This window comes from Neofelis nebulosa, chromosome 7 (genome assembly GCF_028018385.1).
Source record: "Neofelis nebulosa isolate mNeoNeb1 chromosome 7, mNeoNeb1.pri, whole genome shotgun sequence".
NCBI classification, from domain to species: Eukaryota; Metazoa; Chordata; class Mammalia; order Carnivora; family Felidae; genus Neofelis; species Neofelis nebulosa.
In genome coordinates this window covers 48,017,229-48,037,986 of record NC_080788.1, presented here as the reverse complement: position 1 = coordinate 48,037,986, position 20,758 = coordinate 48,017,229, and the positions used below count along the sequence as shown (strand labels likewise).

The 20,758-nt window shown below is 37.1% G+C and overlaps 1 protein-coding gene across 12 annotated transcripts in view; it reads left to right on the top strand.

Annotated features, from left to right (window-relative positions):
• The window catches only part of TCF12 (transcription factor 12), a 379,898-nt gene that overhangs the window by 272,866 nt on the left and 86,274 nt on the right, over positions 1-20,758 (top strand). The window lies entirely within an intron of this gene.

The window sequence follows — 20,758 nt, the reverse complement described above, 5'->3', positions numbered from 1 at the left end:
TCCTGACACTTTCATTCATTATAGCCTAAAACTGGAAACTCAGATATTCGTCAGCGGGAGAATGGACAAATGACCTATATTATGTTCATACACTGAATGTCATTCAGCAGTAAAATGGAATGATCTAATGATGCCACTAATGTCATACTGAGTGAAACAGGCCAAAATCTCAAAAATACTGTATGGCTCCATTTATATGAATTAATAGGCAAAACTATCCTGTATTGATAGAAGTGAAATCAGTGGTTGCCAATAGGAGGAGGGTTCTTCTGTAAAGGGACCCTATCTCTAAGGTGATAAAAATGTTTTATTATGCATTCATCAAAACTGATGGAGTAGTTCACTTAAGATCTGAACATTTTATTATATGTATGTAACAGCTTAGTTTTTAAAAGATAAAATGAAAAGAAATGCCATTTACAGTAGCATTCAAGAAATGGATAGGAATTTTGAGGAATAAATTTTAACAAAAGACCTGTAAAAACCTCAACACTGGTAAAAATTATACTACTAACCATTGCTTAAAGAAATTTAAAGAGACCCCAGAAAATCAAGAGATGTACTATGTTTATGAATAGGAAGACAATATTTTGAAAATGTCATTTCTGGAGCCTGGGTGGCTCAGTCAGTTAAGCATCTGACTCTTGGTTTCGGCTCAGGTCATGGTTTCACGATTTCTGAGTTCGAGCCCCACATCAGGCTCTGCACTGACAGCAGAGAGCCTGCCTGAGATTTTCTCTGCCCCTCCTCTGCTCTCTCTCTCTGAAAATAAATTTAAAAACTTAAAAAAAATTTTTTTCTTAATTTAAAAAAGAAAAAGGAAAATGTCATTTTTTTCCCAACTTGATCTATAGATTAAATATAATCCTAGTCATAACCTCACTAGGATTTGGGGCGGGGGGGGGGATGGGGGGCTGCTGAATTTACCAGCTGATTTTAAAAATCTTTGGAAGGCGAGGGTGGTGGTGCCTGGGTGGCTTCATCGGTTAAAGCCTCTGACTCTTGATTTCAGCCCAGGTCATGATCTCATAGTATGTGAAATCAGGCTTTGTGCCAACAGCCCAGAGCCTGCTTTGGATTCTCTCTCTCCCTCTTTCTCCGACTGTCCCCTGCTTGTACTTGCATGTACTCTCTCCCTCTTTTTCTCTCTCAAAAATAATTAAAAATTATTTAAAAACCCTCTTAGGGGTAACTGGGTGGCTCAGTCATTTAAGGTCCAACTTTGGCCCAGGTCATGATAACACAGTCCTTGAGTTCAAGCCCCACATCAGTCTCTGTGCTGACAGCTCAGAGCCTGGAGCCTGCTTCAGATTCTGTGTCTCCCCCTCTCTCTGCCCCTCCCCCACTCACGTGCGCACGTGTTCCCTCTCTCTTTCTCTCTCTCTCTCTCTCTCAAAAAAAGAAAAAAAAATTTAAAAACCCTGTTAAAATAAATAAGTAAAAGTAAAATTTTCTTAGGAAATACAAAGAACCTAGGAATACCCAATGCAGTCTTAAAAAGTGAAGAGCAGTGGTAGAGAATTTATGCTACCTGACTCTAAGACTTGGTGTACAGCTATATGTAATTAAGCAGCACAAACTGGCCTGATTGAGAAATATGACACTAGAACAGAATATAGCCCAGAAGTACACCCACGCTTTATGTAGTTCATTTGATTTTCAGCATTTTGCCAAAATAGTCCAATGAAGAAAGGAAAGGTTTTTTTTTCCATAAAAGATGCAATAATAAATGGATATTCATATAGACAAATATGAATGTCAGTCCTCTCACACTAAACACAAAAGTTATTCAGGATGGATCCTAGACCTAAATGTAAAAGCTACAACTATAAAGCTATAAAAAGTAAACAGGAGAATATCCCCTCAATTTGGGGGTAAGCAAATCTTTCTTATACGGAATACAAAAATTTAAAAACCACAAAAGAAAAAATGATAAATTAGAATTAATCAAAATTAAAGACTTCTGCTGAGGGGTGCCTGGGTGGCTCAGTTGGTTAAGTGTTCACTTCCTGATTTTGGCCCAGATCATGATCTCACAGTTCCTGGGATTGAGCCCCACATGCTTGGGATTCTGTCTCCCTCTCTCTCAACCTCTCCTTCCCTGTCTCTCTCTCAAAATAAATAAACTTAAAAAAAAACAAAACAAAAACTTTACAAACCTCTACTTATAAAAAAGCATAGGTTAAAAAAATGAATAGGGGCACCAGGGTGGCTGAGTCTATTAAGTGTCCAACTCTTGATTTCATCTTAGGTCATGATCTTCAGGGTTGTGGGTTCAAGCCCCAGGTTAGGCTCTATGCCTACTTAAAAAAAAAAAAAAAAAAAAAAAAGAAAGGAAAGGAAAGGAAAGAAAAATATCAAGGAAACATCTTCACACATTATAGGACTTGATTAAAAGATAAAGAATCAACAAGAATTTGTTTGTTTTACCATGTATAAAGAACTGTACCAGGCAACAGAGTAAAAGATTTAGCATCAGGCCTCAAGAAGCTTGCATTCTAGTTGGGGGAGACCAGCTCTGTACAAAGAGAAAATTAATTAAAATGATAAGATAACCTGTAGTAAATCTCAAGGAAGTGGCACAGGTATGAGAACACAGAAGAGAGAGAAATTAACATGATTTTGATACAGGGAAGATTTTGCAAAGGAAGTATACAACTCTAAAGTCTTGGAGGGGCACCTGGGTGTCTCAGTCCGTTAAAGTATCCAGCTCTTGATTTCAGCTCAAGTCATGATCTCACAGTTCATGGGATTGAGCCCTGGATCAGGCTCTGCACTGATGGTGCACAGCCTGCTTGGGATTCTGTCTCCCTCTCTCTTTTTATCTCTCTCTCTGTCCCTCCCCTATGTGTGCGAACGTGTTCTCTCTCTCAAAAGAAATGAATAAACTTAATAAAACAAAATCTTGGAGAATGGGTAAAATTTGACCAAGTTGAGAGGAGGACATCTTGGGGAAAGAGAACATATGGCTAATGTAAATACAGGTAATAATATTCAACACATTTTGTAGGTGCTTCCTTAATTTTCTCCCACCAAAACTGTAAGCTTGTAAGGACAGGGTCAGTGGCTGCTTGTTTGTTGTATTTTCAGCACCTACTCTGTGCCTGATCAATAGAAGGTATCAGTGAATACTTTTTGAATGAATATATTTTGAATGAAACAAATAAGTAAATGTGGATTCTGGGAATAGTAGCATTTTAGTTTGGTTTGAATTAAATATTTGTCTTGGGGAACAGTATGAGGTGTTTGAATTATAAGGATGTTGCTTGAATGCCTAACCAGTTTGTATCTTGTAAGGGTTTGGGATTGGACATGTGTGGCATGATGAAAAAATACAAGTGTTTCTTAGAAAAGTTAAATCCAGGTTCAGGATATGCAAGAGAATTTATGAATTGGAGACTAGGCAACTATTTGAGATGGTCTAGCTCTAGGCCATACACGAACCATGGAATAGGAGGTAGTTTAGACAGATCTTAGTTTTCCTATAACAACAGCACATTGCAGGTGTTAAAAGATAAATTTTTAAAAATCTGTAGTCATGACTGTCCTACAGATAAAAAGTGACTATGTATAGGGGCACTTGGGTGACCCAGTTGATTAAGCATCTGGCTTCGGCTCAGGTCACGATCTCCCTATTCGTGGGTTCGAGCCTCACATTGGGCTTGGTGCTGACAGCTCAGAGCCTGAAGCCTGCTTCAGATTCTGGGTCTCCCTCTCTCTTTGCCCCTCCCCCACCCGTGCTCTGTCTTTCTCAAAAATAAATAAAAATTAGAAACAATTTTTAAGTGACTATGTATATAGATTTTATCTCATCAGTGAAGAAATCTGTAAGGTGTCAGAACCAGTTCAAAGGAGAATCCAAAAACAGACAGCCATAGATGAAAATTATGGAAATAACTAAAAAAGAAACAACAACAACAAAAAACCAGAAGACTCATAAATACAGAGAACAATACTGGTGGTTGCCAGAGGTGAGGGGTGAGTGAAGTAGATAAAGGAAATTAAGATGTGCAAACTTCCAGTTATAAAATAAGTCATGGAGGTGAAAAGTACAGTATAGGAAATACAGTCAGTAATATTGTAGTAATGTTAAATGGCAACAAATGAAAACTATACTTATGATGGTGAGCATTGAGTAATATATAGAACTGTCAAATCAGTATGTTGTATACCTGAAACTAATATGACATGTTAACTATATTTTAGTAACAAACATTTAAAAATAAATTTTAAAGATTACGGAAAATAATGTTCAAATGTGGACAAAACATTTTCCCCCTTTGGAGCAGGATGCTAGAAGTGTTGAGAGTGGAGGAGAGTTGTTTATCCCTTTACTGGAAAGAATGTTTTTGCAGACAGTAGATAAGAATTATTTTGCATTGCTCTCAGTTATCTACAATTTATAGAGTTGTAAAATAGCTCCTATAGAATGAGAATCAGATAACCTAGAATGTTGGGCTCTGAAGTGAGAATCAGGAAACTATGACTATCAGCCAAATATTCTCACCACCACCACCCCCTTTTTTTTTATAAATGGTTTTATTACAACATAGCCATTCCCGTTCATTTACATATTGGCTATAGCTTCTTTCTTGGTACAAAGATGGAACTGAATAGTTAAAACAGACAATATGATGCACTAAACTTGAATGCTTTCTGTCTGGCCTTTATAGAACTGACCCTATTCCAGATAATGCATAATTTCCATCAAAAACACATTTTTTTCCTACACAGGTATGTGTTTCTGACAACTAGGAGAATCAGGAGCTTTCATATGTAGCAAATCCTATATTGACCTATTATTTCCCCAAGAGGTTTAATTAAACTAGTTGTTTTAAAGAACAGTTTGGATATTTCTTCCTAACAGCAAGCCTAATAATAAGGAACTTAGTTGGACCTTAGTCTTAGGCTGAATTATTAGAAACATATTATTTAGAATAAGGAAGTTCATATTGTATACCTTTCTGAGCATATGCATTTCAAAACAGGCAGAAGTAAACTAAAAATCACTTAGAGAATCTTGCAAATAAAATAATTTGCAACTCTAGCATATGGAAAGTGATTGAAGGACTGAGGACTGTTTAGTTTTAAAAAGACTTTCATGAGGTGTTTTTTTTTCCTTTTTAAGTATTTGTTTATTTTTGAGAAAGGGAGAGAGGGGGGGGGGCAGGGGCAGAGAGAATCCCAAGCAGGCTCCACACTGTCTGCAAGGAGCCCAAGACGGGGCTCAGACCCACAAACTGTGAGATCATGACCTGAGCTGAAACCAAGAGTCAGCTGCTTAACCAACTCAACCACCCAGGCACCCTGATCCTGATTTTAACGTAATGTAAGAAGGAATGTTGTCATGGTATAGAGGATAGAATAGTCAACCTAGGTAGATAGTGACTTTATTGTCACTGGATGTTTTCAAGCACAGGCTAGACCTTCCCTTTACTGAAATTTTTATAATAGAGGGATTAGAGCATATGTTGTTTGATTGAAATAAAATACCTGAAAATGTTCTTTCAATTCTATGAGCTCTCTAGTGAAAAAGGTATGGATGATTCAGCTCAGATTAGAGACCAGAAATAACTATTAACCTATATAGTTTTATATGTTTTTAAATTTTTTTTAATGTTTATTTCTGAAGGAGAGAGAGCATTAGCGGGGGAGGGGCAGAGAGAGAGGGACACACAGGTTTCGAAGCAGGCTCCAGGCTCTGAGCTGTCAGCACAGAGCCCCATGTCAGGCTCGAACTCACGAGCTGTGAAATCATGACCTGAGCCGAAGTCGGAGGCTTAACAACAGACTGAGCCACCCAGACGCTCCAATGTGTTTTTAATTTTTATTCCAGTAGTACTCAGCAGACTAAATGTACAAGCAGACAACAAATGTTTGACTGGATAGATTACTGATAATAGTGATCATACATGTATACCTCAGAGGTACTGCAGGTTCAGTTCCAGATCACTGCAATAAAGTGAGTCAGGTGAATTTTTTGCTTTCCCAGTGCATATAAAGTTATGTTTACATTATACTGTAGTCTGTTAAGTATGCAGTAGCATTATGCCTAAAAGAACAATGTACATACCTTAATTTCATCCATGAGGTTGGAATCAGCTTCTTCCAAACTCCCTTCCTGTTCACGTTGATAATTTGACCTCTTCCTGTGAATCATGAATGTTCTCAACAACAGGTAGGATGGTCATTCCCTTCCAGAAGATTTTCATTTGACTTTGCACAGATCTTTCAGAGAGGAATTACAATCTATGGCAACCCTAGCCTTATGACATTTCTGTAATTATAAGATTTGAAAGTCAGAATTACTCTTTGATCCATGGTTACAGGTGAGCAAGCATGAGAACAACACTAATGTCATTGTACATCTCCATCAGAGCTCTTGGATGACCAGGTTCATTGTCAGTGAGCAATAATATTTTGAAAGGAATCTTTTTTTCTAAGAAGCAGGTCTCAACAGTGGGCTCAAAATATTCAGTAAACTGTGTAACCATGTAAACCATATTAACAGGTAGGCTGTCATCCAGACTTTGTCCCATTTACAGAGCACAGACAGAGCATATTTAGCATAACTTTTTAAAATATTTTTTTAATGTTTATTTTTTTTGAGAGAGAGAGAGAGACAAAGCATAAGCAGGGTAGGGGCAGAGAGATAGAGGGAGACACAGAATCCAAAGCAGGTTCCAGGCTCTGAGCCATCAGCACAAAGATCAATCTGGGGCTCCAACCCATAAACCACAACACAAGATCGTGATCTGTGCTAAAGTCGGATGCTTAACCAACTAAGCCACCTAGGTGCCCCTATTTAGCATAATTCTTAAGGGCCCTGTGATTTTAATAATGGCAAGTGAGCATTGGCTTCAACTGGAGGTCACTAGCTGCATTAGCCCCTAACAAGAGACTTGGCCTGTTCTGTGTAAAGCTTTGAAGTTGGGCATTGACTTTTCCTCTCCAGGTATGTAAGTCCTAGATGGCAACATCTTCTGATAGAAGCCTGTTTCATCTCCATTGAAAATTTGTTGCGTAGTGTAAACACCTTCATTAATTATCTTAGCTAAATCTTCTGGATAACTTTCTGCAGCTTCTATGTCAGGACTTGTTGCTTCACCTTGCACTTTTATATTACAGAGGTGGCTTCTTTCCTTAAACTTTATGAACCAACTTCTGCTAACTTCATACTTTTCGTTTGCATCCTCCTCAAGTCTCTCAGCCTTCATAGAATTGAGGTGAGTTAGGGCTTTGCTTTGGATTATGCAGTATTGTAGCTGGTTTGATCTTCTGTCCAGACCACTAAAACTTTCCACCTATCAGCATTAAGGCTATTTGGCTTTCTTACCATTCATGTGTTCACTGGAGTAGCACTTCTAATTTCCTTAAGAATTTTTCCTTTGGTATTCATAGGAAATTCATGGTATTCATGGTATTCATACCTTGGCTAACTGTTTGGTACAACTGGCTTAGATTTCATCCTATCTCTACATTTGACATGCTCTCCTCACTAAGCTTAGTCATTTCTAGCTTTTGATTTGAAGTGAGAGATGTGTGACTCTTCGTTTCACTTGAACATTTAGAGGCCATTGTTGGGTTATTAATTGGCCTAACTTGAATATTGTTGTGTCTCAAGGAATAAAGTGGCTCAAGGAGAGGGAGAGAGACAGAAGAATGACTGGTCAGTGGAGCATTCAGAACACAGCATTTATTGATTAAATTCACCCTCTTACATGGACACAGCTCATGGTACCCCAAGACAATTACAGTATAACCTTAAGAAATACAGTAATAAGAAGTTTGAAACATTGCAAGAATTACCAAAATATGACACAGAGACACAAAGTTAGCAAATGCTGTTGGAAAAATGGTACCTGTGGACTTGCTCGACAGAAGCAACATATATATATATAAAACCAGGATAATAACCTGCAATTTGTAAAACATGCAGTATCTGCAAAGTACAATAAAATGAGGTATGCCTAAACAAACATAAGGGCTAGCGTATATCACATATTTACTAGTGTCAGGCATTGTGCTAAGCACCTTACAGACATTTCATATGGTCCTTGCAGTACTCTATGACAAAAGTGTTGCCACTGCTGTTGCTGTTATTCTTCTCCATTTGACAACGGAGGAACCTGAAGCCTCAGGAATTATGTAATTTATCCAAGGTTTCATAGCTGGTAAATGGTTAAGGATAGAAGAATTGAAGTAGTAATGAGATAATGGTTCAAGTGATAGACTATGTGGGATAGTTTTCAAAGGAAGGAAATGAAGCCGTAATTAAACTTAGGGACTGGGGGGGGGGGGTGGGGGGAAGGTCAAGCTATTGGATATCTTGAGGGATGCATGGGTGGCTCAGTCAGTTAAGCATCTGACTTTTGGTTCAGGTCATGATCTTGTGGTTTGTGAGTTCTAACCCCACGTTGGGCTCTCTGCTGTCAGTGCAGAGCCTGCTTCGGATCCTCTGTCCCCCTCTGTCTCTGCCCCTCCCCTGCTTGCATTCACGTGCACTCGCCCTCAAAATTAAGCATTTAAAAACAAAAAGATACATGAGGAGGCTGGCTGGCTCAAGGCAGTTAAGCGTCCAACTTCAGCTCAGGTCACTATCTCACAGTTTGTGAGTTCGAGCCCCACATCAGGCTCTGTGTTGACAGCTCAGAGCCTGGAGCCTGCTTCAGGAAGGGCCTGGCCCTTCCTCTGCTTGCACTCTGTATCTCAAAAATAAGTAAACATTAAAAAAAATTGTTTTTAAACAAAAAGATACTGGATATCTTGAGACAAAAAAAAAAGTGCAGTAAGTAGTAAAGAAGTTATGGTGTTGTAAAAATAGGTCATGTCATACTACCCAAAGCTATCTACACATTCAATGCAATCCCAATCAAAATTGCACCAGCATTCTTCTCGAAACTAGAACAAGCAATCCTAAAATTCATATGGAACCACAAAAGGCCCCGAATAGCCAAAGTAATTTTGAAGAAGAAGACCAAAGCAGGAGGTATCACAATCCCAGACTTTAGCCTCTACTACAAAGCTGTAATCATCAAGACAGCATGGTATTGGCACAAAAACAGACATATAGACCAATGGAATAGAATAGAAACCCCAGAACTAGACCCACAAACGTATGGCCAACTCATCTTTGACAAAGCAGGAAAGAACATCCAATGGAAAAAAGACAGTCTCTTTAACAAATGGTGCTGGGAGAACTGGACAGCAACATGCAGAAGGTTGAAACTAGACCACTTTCTCACACCATTCACAAAAATAAACTCAAAATGGATAAAGGACCTGAATATGAGACAGGAAACCATCAAAACCCTAGAGGAGAAAGCAGGAAAAGACCTCTCTGACCTCAGCCGTAGCAATCTCTTACTTTACACATCCCCAAAGGCAAGGGAATTAAAAGCAAAAGTGAACTACTGGGACCTTATGAAGATAAAAAGCTTCTGCACAGCAAAGGAAACACCCAAAAAACTAAAAGGCAACCAACAGAATGGGAAAAGATATTTGCAAATGATATATCGGACAAAGGGCTAGTGTCCAAAATCTATAAAGAGCTCACCAAACTCCACACCCGAAAAACAAATAACCCAGTGAAGAAATGGGCAGAAAACATGAAGAGACACTTCTCTAAAGAAGACATCCGGATGGCCAACAGGCACATGAAAAGATGCTCAACGTCGCTCCTCATCAGGGAAATACAAATCAAAACCACACTCAAATATCACCTCACGCCAGTCAGAGCGTCCAAAATGAACAAATCAGGAGACTATAGATGCTGGAGAGGATGTGGAGAAACGGGAACCCTCTTGCACTGTTGGTGGGAATGCAAATTGGTGCAGCCACTCTGGAAAACAGTGTGGAGGTTCCTCAAAAAATTAAAAATAGACCTACCCTATGACCCAGCAGTAGCACTGCTAGGAATTTACCCAAGGGATACAGGAGTACTGATGCATAGGGACACTTGTGCCCCATTGTTTGTAGCAGCACTCTCAACAATAGCCAAATTATGGAAAGAGCCTAAATGTCCATCAACTGATGAATGGATAAAGAAATTGTGGTTTATATACACAATGGAGTACTACGTGGCAATGAGAAAGAATGAAATCTGGCCCTTTGTAGCAACGTGGATGGAACTGGAGAGTGTGATGCTAAGTGAAATAAGTCATACAGAGAAAGACAGATATCATATGGTTTCACTCTTATGTGGATCCTGAGAAACTTAACAGAAACCCATGGGGGAGGGGAAGGAAAAAAAAAAAAAAGAGGTTAGAGTGGGAGAGAGCCAAAGCATAAGAGACTCTTAAAAACTGAGAACAAACTGAGGGTTGATGGGGGGTGGGAGGGAGGGGAGGGTGGGTGATGGGTATTGAGGAGGGCACCTTTTGGGATGAGCGCTGGGTGTTGTATGGAAACCAATTTGACAATAAACTTCATATATTGAAAAAAAAAATAGGTCATGTCAGAGTTGAATATTGGACTTAAAATTTCAGGAGTCAGGGGTTTCCAGTACCTACAGCATCCTTTTGGCAGTAAATTAGTTGATGGAAAGAGCACCTGGGTGGCTCAATCAGCAGAGTATCCATATGACTCTTGATCTCAGGGTACAGAGTTCAAGCCCCACATTGGACCTGGAGCCTACCTTAAAAAAAAAAAAAAAAAAAAAAAGTAGATTAGTTGATGGTGATAGGAGGAATCCTGGAGTCAGGAATGTTAAAAGGACATAAAAGTGGCTATGGATCAGTGTCGAAGCTCTCCAAGAGATGATTACCTCATTAAGTAGCCTGTGAAGAGGCTATGCCTACTGGTATTCAGTAGGTATTCAGAATATGTTTGAATCTGAATCCTGTGATATAGGAAGGAAATATATTACCAGGATAATAAGCCATCAGCTACCTGCAGAGGGAGCTTCTGAGTTTGGAACATAGGTAAAATAAATTACTTTGTGGAAGGAAAGTCTCATTTTAAAGTATCAGGCAGTAGGCAAGTTTAATTTCCTACTTTGATTAAAAGGCCAGAGAGAAATGATGCATAGGTATTTGGCAGGGAAAAAACCTCATTTTTGTTCTCTCCATAAAACTTGCTAATTATACTTTTGGTGGTACTCATTGCTCTTTGGATACATTGTTTAAAAGTCAGTTTCGGGGCACATGGGTGGCTCATTCAGTTAAACTTCGGACTTTTGATTTCGGCTCAGGTCACAGTCTCAGCTTCATGAGATTGAGCCCTGCATCAGGCTCTGCACTGACATTGTAGAGCCTGCTTAAGTTTTTTCTTTCCCTCTCTTTCTGCCCCATCCCTGCTCGCATGCATGCTTGCACATTCTCTCTCAAAATAAATAAATAAATATTAAAATAAATAAGTAATAAAAGTCAATTTATTCTTCGGGCGCCTGGGTAGCTCAGTTGGCTGAGTGTCCAGGTCATGATCTCGTAGTTCACGAGTCTCACAGTTTGTGACTTTGAGTCCCACATTGGACTCGCTGCTTTCAGTGCCAAAGCTATCAGCACAGAACCTACTTTGGATCTTCTGTCCCCCTCTCTCTGTGCCCCTCAGTTGCTTGCGCGCACGCGCGCTCTCTCTCCCTCTCTCTCTCTCAAAAATAAACATTTTTTTAAAAGTCAATTTATCCTTTTGCAAACTGATTTCAGAAGAAAAGAGTATATTAAATAATGGCTAGAGATGAGACACCATCTCGGGAGGGGGAGGGGAATGAAAAAAGAGGTGACCACAGCCTGGGCATTACATGATTATAAGATATTGTTGTCAATTGTAGGGTCTGTATAACAAGAAGTGAATAATGGTAGAATAAGTAAAGCAGGAGCAGCAGAATACTGGAAGTTAAGTGAAGCTGGGTGAAAGGTATAGGAAGGTTCATTATATTGGAGGGTTTTTTCTATTTTTGTTTATATTTGAAAATTCCCAAAATAAGAAGCTTAACTTTTTGAAGATGTTCTAGTATAGGATGTTTCAGTTCAAAAAGTATTTCATACCTAACTATATGCCTACTACTGTATTGTATTTTATGTTATTCTTAATTGTGTTTTTCAAAATACAAGGGAATGGGAAGAGAAGGTACTCATTTACTGGCATTAAAGGGAAAAGGAGTGACTTCTTAGTATCAACTCTACTGAAAATCTTAGGACTCCATAATACCATTTCCACAAAAGCAAAAGAGAAATGATACTTCTTTATCTCCTGTTCTTTTAATGTGGGTTAGCACCTCACAGAGCAGGTTCCTTTTTATTCACAAAAAAAATAAATAAATAAATAAAAGGTTCAAAGGCACACTGGTAGCTTTGCAGGAAGACTTAAGAGAACCCTATTTAACAAGGAAGTTTCTAACTTCAGACACTCAGAAAAACTCACTTAGGAAGAAGATGGGCTTAGAGTATGCTCACTGCTGACCTCTTGAGAGTCTGCTTTCAAGAAATCCCTTATAGCATTTGGAAGTAGGCACTCTCTTTATGGAAGCCTATAAAAACCTAAAAGAAAGTCATTCTTTTTGCATATTTGTAATTATTTAAATACTGGGTGTATTAAAATTGTTTTTAATGGTTTTCATTATAGTTTTCTTTTTATTCCCCAAAGTCTTCCTTTGTTGATCTCTATCCCATATTTTCTTCCTACTCAATAATCTTTTCATTGGCTGATGTAGGATTTGAGAGAAAAGTTCAGACAAAAATTAGTGAAAATGATACATTAAGATGGTAAAATTTCCCCTGTTACTGATAATTAATGGAGATTGGGAAACTCAAACTGCTAAGATTACCATGTTTTACTAATTTAATAGTACATAGGTAGTTTCTTAAAGATTGGGCTGATTGCGTTGGCAGCATGTGTTTGATGGATGACTGTCATTATCTTCTCAAACCTGCCTGACACTTTAAGTATAGAAAATGATAATTAAATTTTCAAGAGACCATGTTGAGATTATAAGATTTAGGGCTTGTAAAAGAACAAGCATAACAGTTGGCTAGTGGTGGTTGGTATGTTTTTATTGACCTGGGGGAAGGAATAGAAACATCTCAGGTTTTCTTTTACTTTGTTTCCCTGTATAGTCTCCCCTCCCCCTCAATTAATGTATTGTCCAAAGTGTTGATAATGACTTGGAACTATTCAGGTTGCACAAAGCATTTAATGAAATCTTGCCTTAGACAAAACACTAGAGAGGATCATAATTAATGTCTCATTTTCTGCCAGTTGCTATTGATTACTCATTCAAGATCCCTTTGTTCTCAGAATGATAACAACTGTAGTTTGCATCACTATCTAATGAGATTCTCAGGATAGAATTCTTTAACAACATGCTGATAATTGCTAACATATCCCTGGAATTTCAATGTAAATGAATTTGCATCATAATACAATTATTTCACAATATCTGTATTTTCCAAATTCAAAATTTATTAGTCTGTTTTTTTAATTATTTGTAAAAAATTAACAGAAGACTGATATAATATTAAAGCCCTACGTTTATATTTTGCCCTGAGTACCCCTTTACCCTCCGAGTTTTTTATTTGATCATGAGTGGCTTCTTTGTCACTCTCCACTTCCCTGTCTTAATCTCGGAAACCTTAAGTGAGTGGACTTACAGCTAAACTGTATTGTGGTATTTCTCAGTTAAAAAAACAATTACAAATATGGTAATACTATACTGATTCTGCTCTCAGAACGATTTTGTTTCTTCATCCCTCAGTGACAAAGGAAATACGTGGTACCGTTTAAAGAATTCAACTGAGAAATCTTAATAGTTTATGTTCTCTGTTTTATCATGATTGCGTTCTATACTTTTTTATTGTTTTAATTAGTACACTCTCCTCTCAAGAAGACAAACCTGAGAACAGCTGCTTGCCTTTATATATTAAAACTGCGTACCATTTCAGGACTGTAATATAGACATAAAATTAAAGAATTCTGTAAAATGTACACAGCAGAGGTTCCATGAGTCCATATTAAATATTAAACATTTTTTACAGTGTGCAACTATAACATACTTTGTATCTTATTTTTCTTTTTTTTTTTTTTTTAAATTTTTTTTTTTCAACGTTTTTTATTTATTTTTGGGACAGAGAGAGACAGAGCATGAACGGGGAAGGGGCAGAGAGAGAGGGAGACACACAGAATTGGAAATAGGCTCCAGGCTCCGAGCCATCAGCCCAGAGCCTGACGCGGGGCTCAAACTCACAGACTGCGAGATCGTGACCTGGCTGAAGTCGGACGCTTAACCGACTGCGCCACCCAGGCGCCCCTGTATCTTATTTTTCTAGAAAACAAATCAGTAATGAATTAGTGCTTCAAAGTTTTAGTCATAAAATGAGGCTAACAATTTTTGATATAGTGTTAATTAATTTAACCTTATTAATTAATAAGTCCTTATTTAATCTGAAGTTATAAATGGACATGAAATTATATTTTAATACATTGTTTGGGCCAAGCCATTTAATAGTTAAAAGCAGTTCTGAGGAAGTAAGTTTATGTTTATCAAGATTTCAGACACTTTCCCTTTTAAGGGTAAAGAATATCCAAATTACTGCATTGTGGTTCTGAATCCTCTGGGCTGCTAAACCCCACCATTTTTATATAGGATATTCTTCTGATTTCCTATGAAATCACATTTAGAGTACCTTCCAAGATACTTAAGAAGTTACATTAATAAATGATGTTGGTCAAACTCACTACTTTATTCCTCTCCTTTACTTTTTGGTCACCATGAAGACTTACACTGAATAGTCTTTTCAATTTAACATTTTAGAGTCAGGGTTTCTTGGCATGTGAAGAGGGAGAAAGAATATATATATATATAATATATATATAATATATGTAATATATATAATATATGTAATATATTATATATGTATTATTATATATTATATATTATATATATAATATAATATATATAAAATATATGTGCGTGTGTGTGTGTGTATATATCCACATATATTACATGTGTTATACATAGGGTACTAAAATTCCACATAAAAAATGGGAGTTTTTATTTATAGGCTAGAGGTTTGTCATACATAATTTAAAATGAAACTTTACTGTAGTTTTTCGTACAATAATCTAGGCTGTATTAGTGTTTCTGGGATGAACCTTAATTGATTATTCTTCAGTAATTAGATACATTTTTCACAGTTGAGGTTTTAGATGACTATTAAAAAGATTATTTTCTAAGACTGTGTTAAGAAATGTAGTGCTCTGTCATTTCGGAAAACTAATTCTGCCTTGAATAACATGGCTTGGCAGAATAAAACTGCTTTGCCTAGTTCTGTATCCTCTGGGATTGTGTATTCTTTTTGCTTGTACCTTCAGGACAAGATCAGTGGCAATCAATAATGCTTCTCGTTAGTTTTTAAGCAGGCAGGAAAATCAATAATATGAACTGATACATAATTTTATTTTAAGAGAAATAAACTAGTTTATTATTTGTGCTTTAGTGTTACCAAAATATTTGAAGAATCAAAGAAAAGAAAAATACTTTATAAGTGATATAATATCAAAATATTAGGCTCATATAGTTTAGCCCTTGATTTTTTTTTTAATCACTTTCCATTAGTTTCATGGGTATTATTTCCTAGATTGCCAAGTCCTCATGGAGAAAACATTGTCTTAAACTTCTTTTGTATTTCTTGTAGTACTGAACAATTCATTTTAATTAATAGGATAAAATATTCTGTGTTCTTAAAAAGAAACAATTTCTCCTACATATAGATCAAGATACAAATTGAACAGGGAAAAATGGTTATTTCTATGATTAAGACAACTAAGTGAAGAACATCTTCTATGGGTTTTTTTTTTTTAGCATTAATACTCACTGTGGAACAAGAATACAGACTATTTGCTAACTGTATCTCCATATTTACCTATACTAAGGAGAAAGGTTTATCAACGTTATTGGTAAAAGTAAACTTTTCTCCTAAAAAATTTTATTCTTCTTCCTTTCTTCCATGCATGTATACAGAATCTACCAGTATGTATTCTATAGATAATACAGCTTCAGGATTATAATCCACAAAGTCATTTACAGGTCACTTAAATGTTTTGAAGTTCATTGTCTTACATATGGTAATTAGGTTCCTGAACTATTGTAGAAGTCTTCTTCATATTGAAGAAGGAAACTCTTAAGCAGACATAGATTCAAATTAGGGTTGTACTACTTGTTATCTGTATAACATATAATTTATATAATAAGATTGCAGTAAATATTAACTAAGATGGTACATTTGTAAGTATGCTTGTCGATCCTTGATATTTATTCTGATTTTCTCCAACTTTTTATTTTGAAAAATTACAAACTCACAGAAAAGGTACAAGAATAATAAAGTGAATATTTATGCGCTCTTAATGAAATTTCATCAGTATTTCACCACATTTGTGCGTACACATTCCTTTTCTTTCACTTAGTATGTGTATGTGTTTGTATCCTACACATGAGTTTATACACACAAATACACATCTGCTGAATCATTTTCAGAATAAGTTGGCATTTTTCTATTTATTCTTGATTTAGATTAATACAGTTTGAATCTGTCACACTCCTTTTTGGATTTAGCCTTTAATTGTCAACCCTCTCTCTAGGGGCCTGTCCATTCTCTTTCCAATTTCTAACATCCAATAGCCTTTGGGAGTTGTAATTCAGCTTAGATGCAGGGCAAACAAGGTCTTCTTACTTAGGATAAAGAGTTTGTGCCCAGAAAACAGAATATGAAATGTCATTCACCTTATTTTCATTCTTTCGTGGAATGAAAGAAGTAAAGTGGAAGGAAGGATGTAAAATTTTCCCTTTTTGCAGATGGTATGATCTTACATATACAGAATCCACCGTAAAGCTATTTGAGCTAATAAACAAATCTACTATAGTTGCAAGATTCAAGATCAAAAACTAGTTGTACTTCTGTACACTAATAATCAACAAACCAAAAATAAAATTAAGCCACCAACTCCATTTAGCATCCAAAAGAATAAAATACCTAGGAATAGGGGCTCCTGGGTGGCTCATTGGGTTTAGCATCTGACTCTTGATTTTGGCTCACAGTTCAAGCCGAACAGTTCAGCTCACAGTTCATGAGTTCAAGCCCCACACTTTCTCTCTCTCAAATAAACTTCTTATAAAGCTACCTAGGAATAAATTTAACTACAAAGTGTCAGACTGTATACTGGAAACTACAAAGCATTGCTAAAAGAAATTACAGAAGACCGAAATTACAGATTCAGTGTTCATCAGTCAGAAAACTTAATGTTGTTAAGATGGCAAAACTCCCCAAAGCAATCTTCAGATTCAGTGCAGCCCCTATCACAATTCCAGTGGCATCTTTTTGCAGAAATGGAAAAGTTGATCCTCAAATTTTCTGTATAATTTCAAAGAACCCGAAATAGTGAAAACAGTATTAAAAAGGAAGAATAAAGTTAGAGTACACACACTTTTCATTTTCCAAACTTACTACAAAGCTACAGTATAGAACTGGTACAAGGTGGACATACAGACAAATGAGATAGAATTGAGAGTCCAGAAATAAACCCAAATATCTATAAGCAATTGATTTTCAGCAAAGGATGCCAAGACCACTGAATAAGGAAATATTACTTTTTTCAACAAATGGTACTAACACAACTGGATATCCACATTCAAAAGAATGAAGTTGGACCTCTACCTTCTACCAACCATATACAAAAATTAACCCAAAATGGATCAGTGATCTAGGTGTGAGCTGAAACTATATACTCTTAGAAGAAAATATAGGGTTAAATCTTCACTATCTTGAATTTATTAGATTAGATTAGCATTAGATTCCTAGATGTGACGTCAAAAGCATGACAAAAGAAAAAAAATTAAGATAAATTAAACTTCACCAAAATTAAAAACTTGGACATTAAGAGGTAAAAAGACAGCCTACAAAATGGGACATGCAAATCATGTGTCTGGTAGGTGTCTAGTATTCAAAACATAATGTATAAGAACTCTTTTCTTTTAATGTTTATTTATTTTGAGAGAGAGAGCACACGTGCATGAGCAGGGGAGGGAAAAAGAGAATTCCAAGCAGGTTCTGCACTGTCAGCACAGACCCCAACACGGGGCTTGATCTCACGAACTGTGAGATCATGACCTGAGCCAAAATCAAGAGTTGCTTGCTTAACTGAGCCACCCAGGTGCCCCGGTGTATAAGAACTCTTACAATATAACAGTAGGAACACAACCCAATTTAAAAATGGTCAAAGGGCTTGAATAGATGTTTTTCTAAAGAAGACAATACAAAGGGCCATCAGGCCCATGAAGAGATACCCAACATCATTAATCATTCGGGAAATGGTAGTCAAAACCACAATAAGATACTAGTCCATACTAGTATGGCTACAATTAAAAACAAAAAACTAGTAAGAAGTGTTGATAAGGATGTGACTCATACATTGCTGGTGGGAATGTAAAATGGCCCAGCCATTGTGGAAAACAGTTTGCCAGTTCCTCAAAGAGTTAAAGATAGAATTGCCATATGACTCAGCATTTCCACTCCTAAATATTACCCAAAAGAATTGAAAACAAGTATTCAAATAAATGCCCACACACACATGTTCATAGCAACACTATTCACAGTAGTCCAAAGCGAGAAACAACCAATGTGTCCCATTAGTGAATAAATGAATAAACAAATTATAGTATGTCTATACAATGGAATATTATTCAGCCCTACAAAGGAATGAAATACTGATACAAACTACAACGTGGATACACTTCAAAAACATGTGAAGTGAGAGAAGCCAGACACAAAAGGTCACATATGATTCCAATTATATGAAATACTCAGAATAGGGAAATTCATAGAGACAGCAGATTAGTGGTTGCAGAGGCTAGAGGAATGGAAGTAACTGTTTAATGGGTACAGGGTTTCCTTTGGAGGTGATAAAAATGTTCTGGAACTAGATGGTGATGGTCATATAATGAATATACCAGATATCACTAGTTGGAAACTTTACAGTGGTTATCTTTATGTTATATGAATTTGTGCCTTTTTAAATTTTTTTTTCAACATTTTTTATTTATTTTTGGGACAGAGAGAGACAGAGCATGAACGGGGGAGGGGCAGAGAGAGAGGGAGACACAGAATCGGAAACAGGCTCCAGGCTCCGAGCCATCAGCCCAGAGCCTGACGCGGGGCTCGAACTCACAGACCGCGAGATCGTGACCTGGCTGAAGTCGGACGCTTAACCGACTGCGCCACCCAGGCGCCCCAAATTTGTGCCTTTTTAAAGCTGAAACACAAGTTATTTAAAATCATTAAATAGCGTGATAAACTGAAAAGAGAGTTTTTCTTGATTATTAGAATAGAGGCAGGAACTGGGCTACTGATGACTTCTATTACAAAGTTCTACTGATTCTTTCTGACCAAAGCGGAGGTTTATTTGTTAGTACCTTTCTGATATTCATGAGTATGGTCATGGCAGGTATTAAATATGGGGTAGGAGAGTAGTATATGTATCAGAGGAATCAATAGCCCTTTTCACATGAGAGCATCCGCTCAACTGTATCCAGCACCTTTTCCAGTTGAAATCTTTTCCCCTCAGCTACCAGAAGGCTTGGAACCAAATTCTGCCAAGTTAACTTCATTTGCTTTATGATAGGGTCACTGGTTTAGTAGGTCAGGGCTGCTGAATCTCTGGGTTTCAGTGAAGCACTTGATAAAGTTTCATGCCATTGTAGCATACCTTAGGGATCTCCTCGGGCTTGTCATCCTCATGTCTTCTTTTGGTCCCATTTTTTATGCCCCAGTACTAAAAAGGCTAGCAAATGCATTGGTTAACAGACTCAGAATCTAAAACAGATAGAAATGATAAAATATAACGAGATTAATTTGATCAGGTAAATGTTAACTGTTGTACTTGGAACTAAAAAAAACAACTGAAAAAGGTAACCATTGGAGGGACAAGACTTAATAGCAACATATGCAATAAAGAGTAACAGCGTGTGATCACTCCTAACCTCTTAATATGAGCTAGCACAAATGGGTTGTTTAAATGTAGTGTTGAAAATGACTCTGCACTAATCAGGTCACATCTGGGGCATTGTCGTCCATTCCATTTTACAAGACACTTTGACAAACTGAAGATAAATCCATAGGTCTTATGTCAGAGATGATGAGGATTACATTCAAACCCCCATGTCATGAAGCATAGTTGAAGGACACAGGAATGGCTTGTCTTGAAAATATTGGCAGTCTTCAAACAATGAAAACTATCCTAAAAGAAAAAAAAGAAGAAAGAACAGAATTGACTGCCTTGTATGGTCATGAAAGCATTCAAGCAAAGACTTGGTGGTCATTTTTCAGGAGTCTTCTTGATGATTAAAGGGTGAAACCACATAGTAACTAAAGTGTGTTTCAACCTTAAGATTGTTTAGATCTACATAATTACTAGGAATTAGGTAACGTGAGGATGAGGAAAGAGAGAACATGTAAGTTTATTTTTTTAATGTTTATTTTTGAAAGAGAGAGAGCAGGGGAGGTGCAGAGAGAGAGAGGGAGACAGAATCCGAAGCAGGCTTGGAGCTTTCGGCGCAGAGCTGGATGCAGGGATCAGACTCACAAACCGTGAGATCATGACCTGAGCCGAGGTTGGATGCTTAACTGACTGAGCCACTCCACACGCCCCGAGGAAATATAGGTTTAAGCCAATGTTCTAATAAACCATTGTTCAAATATTTATTAGATGCATCTAATTCAAGGCATTGTTGAAGACATTAGCATCCTCTGAATAACCATCTGAATAACTC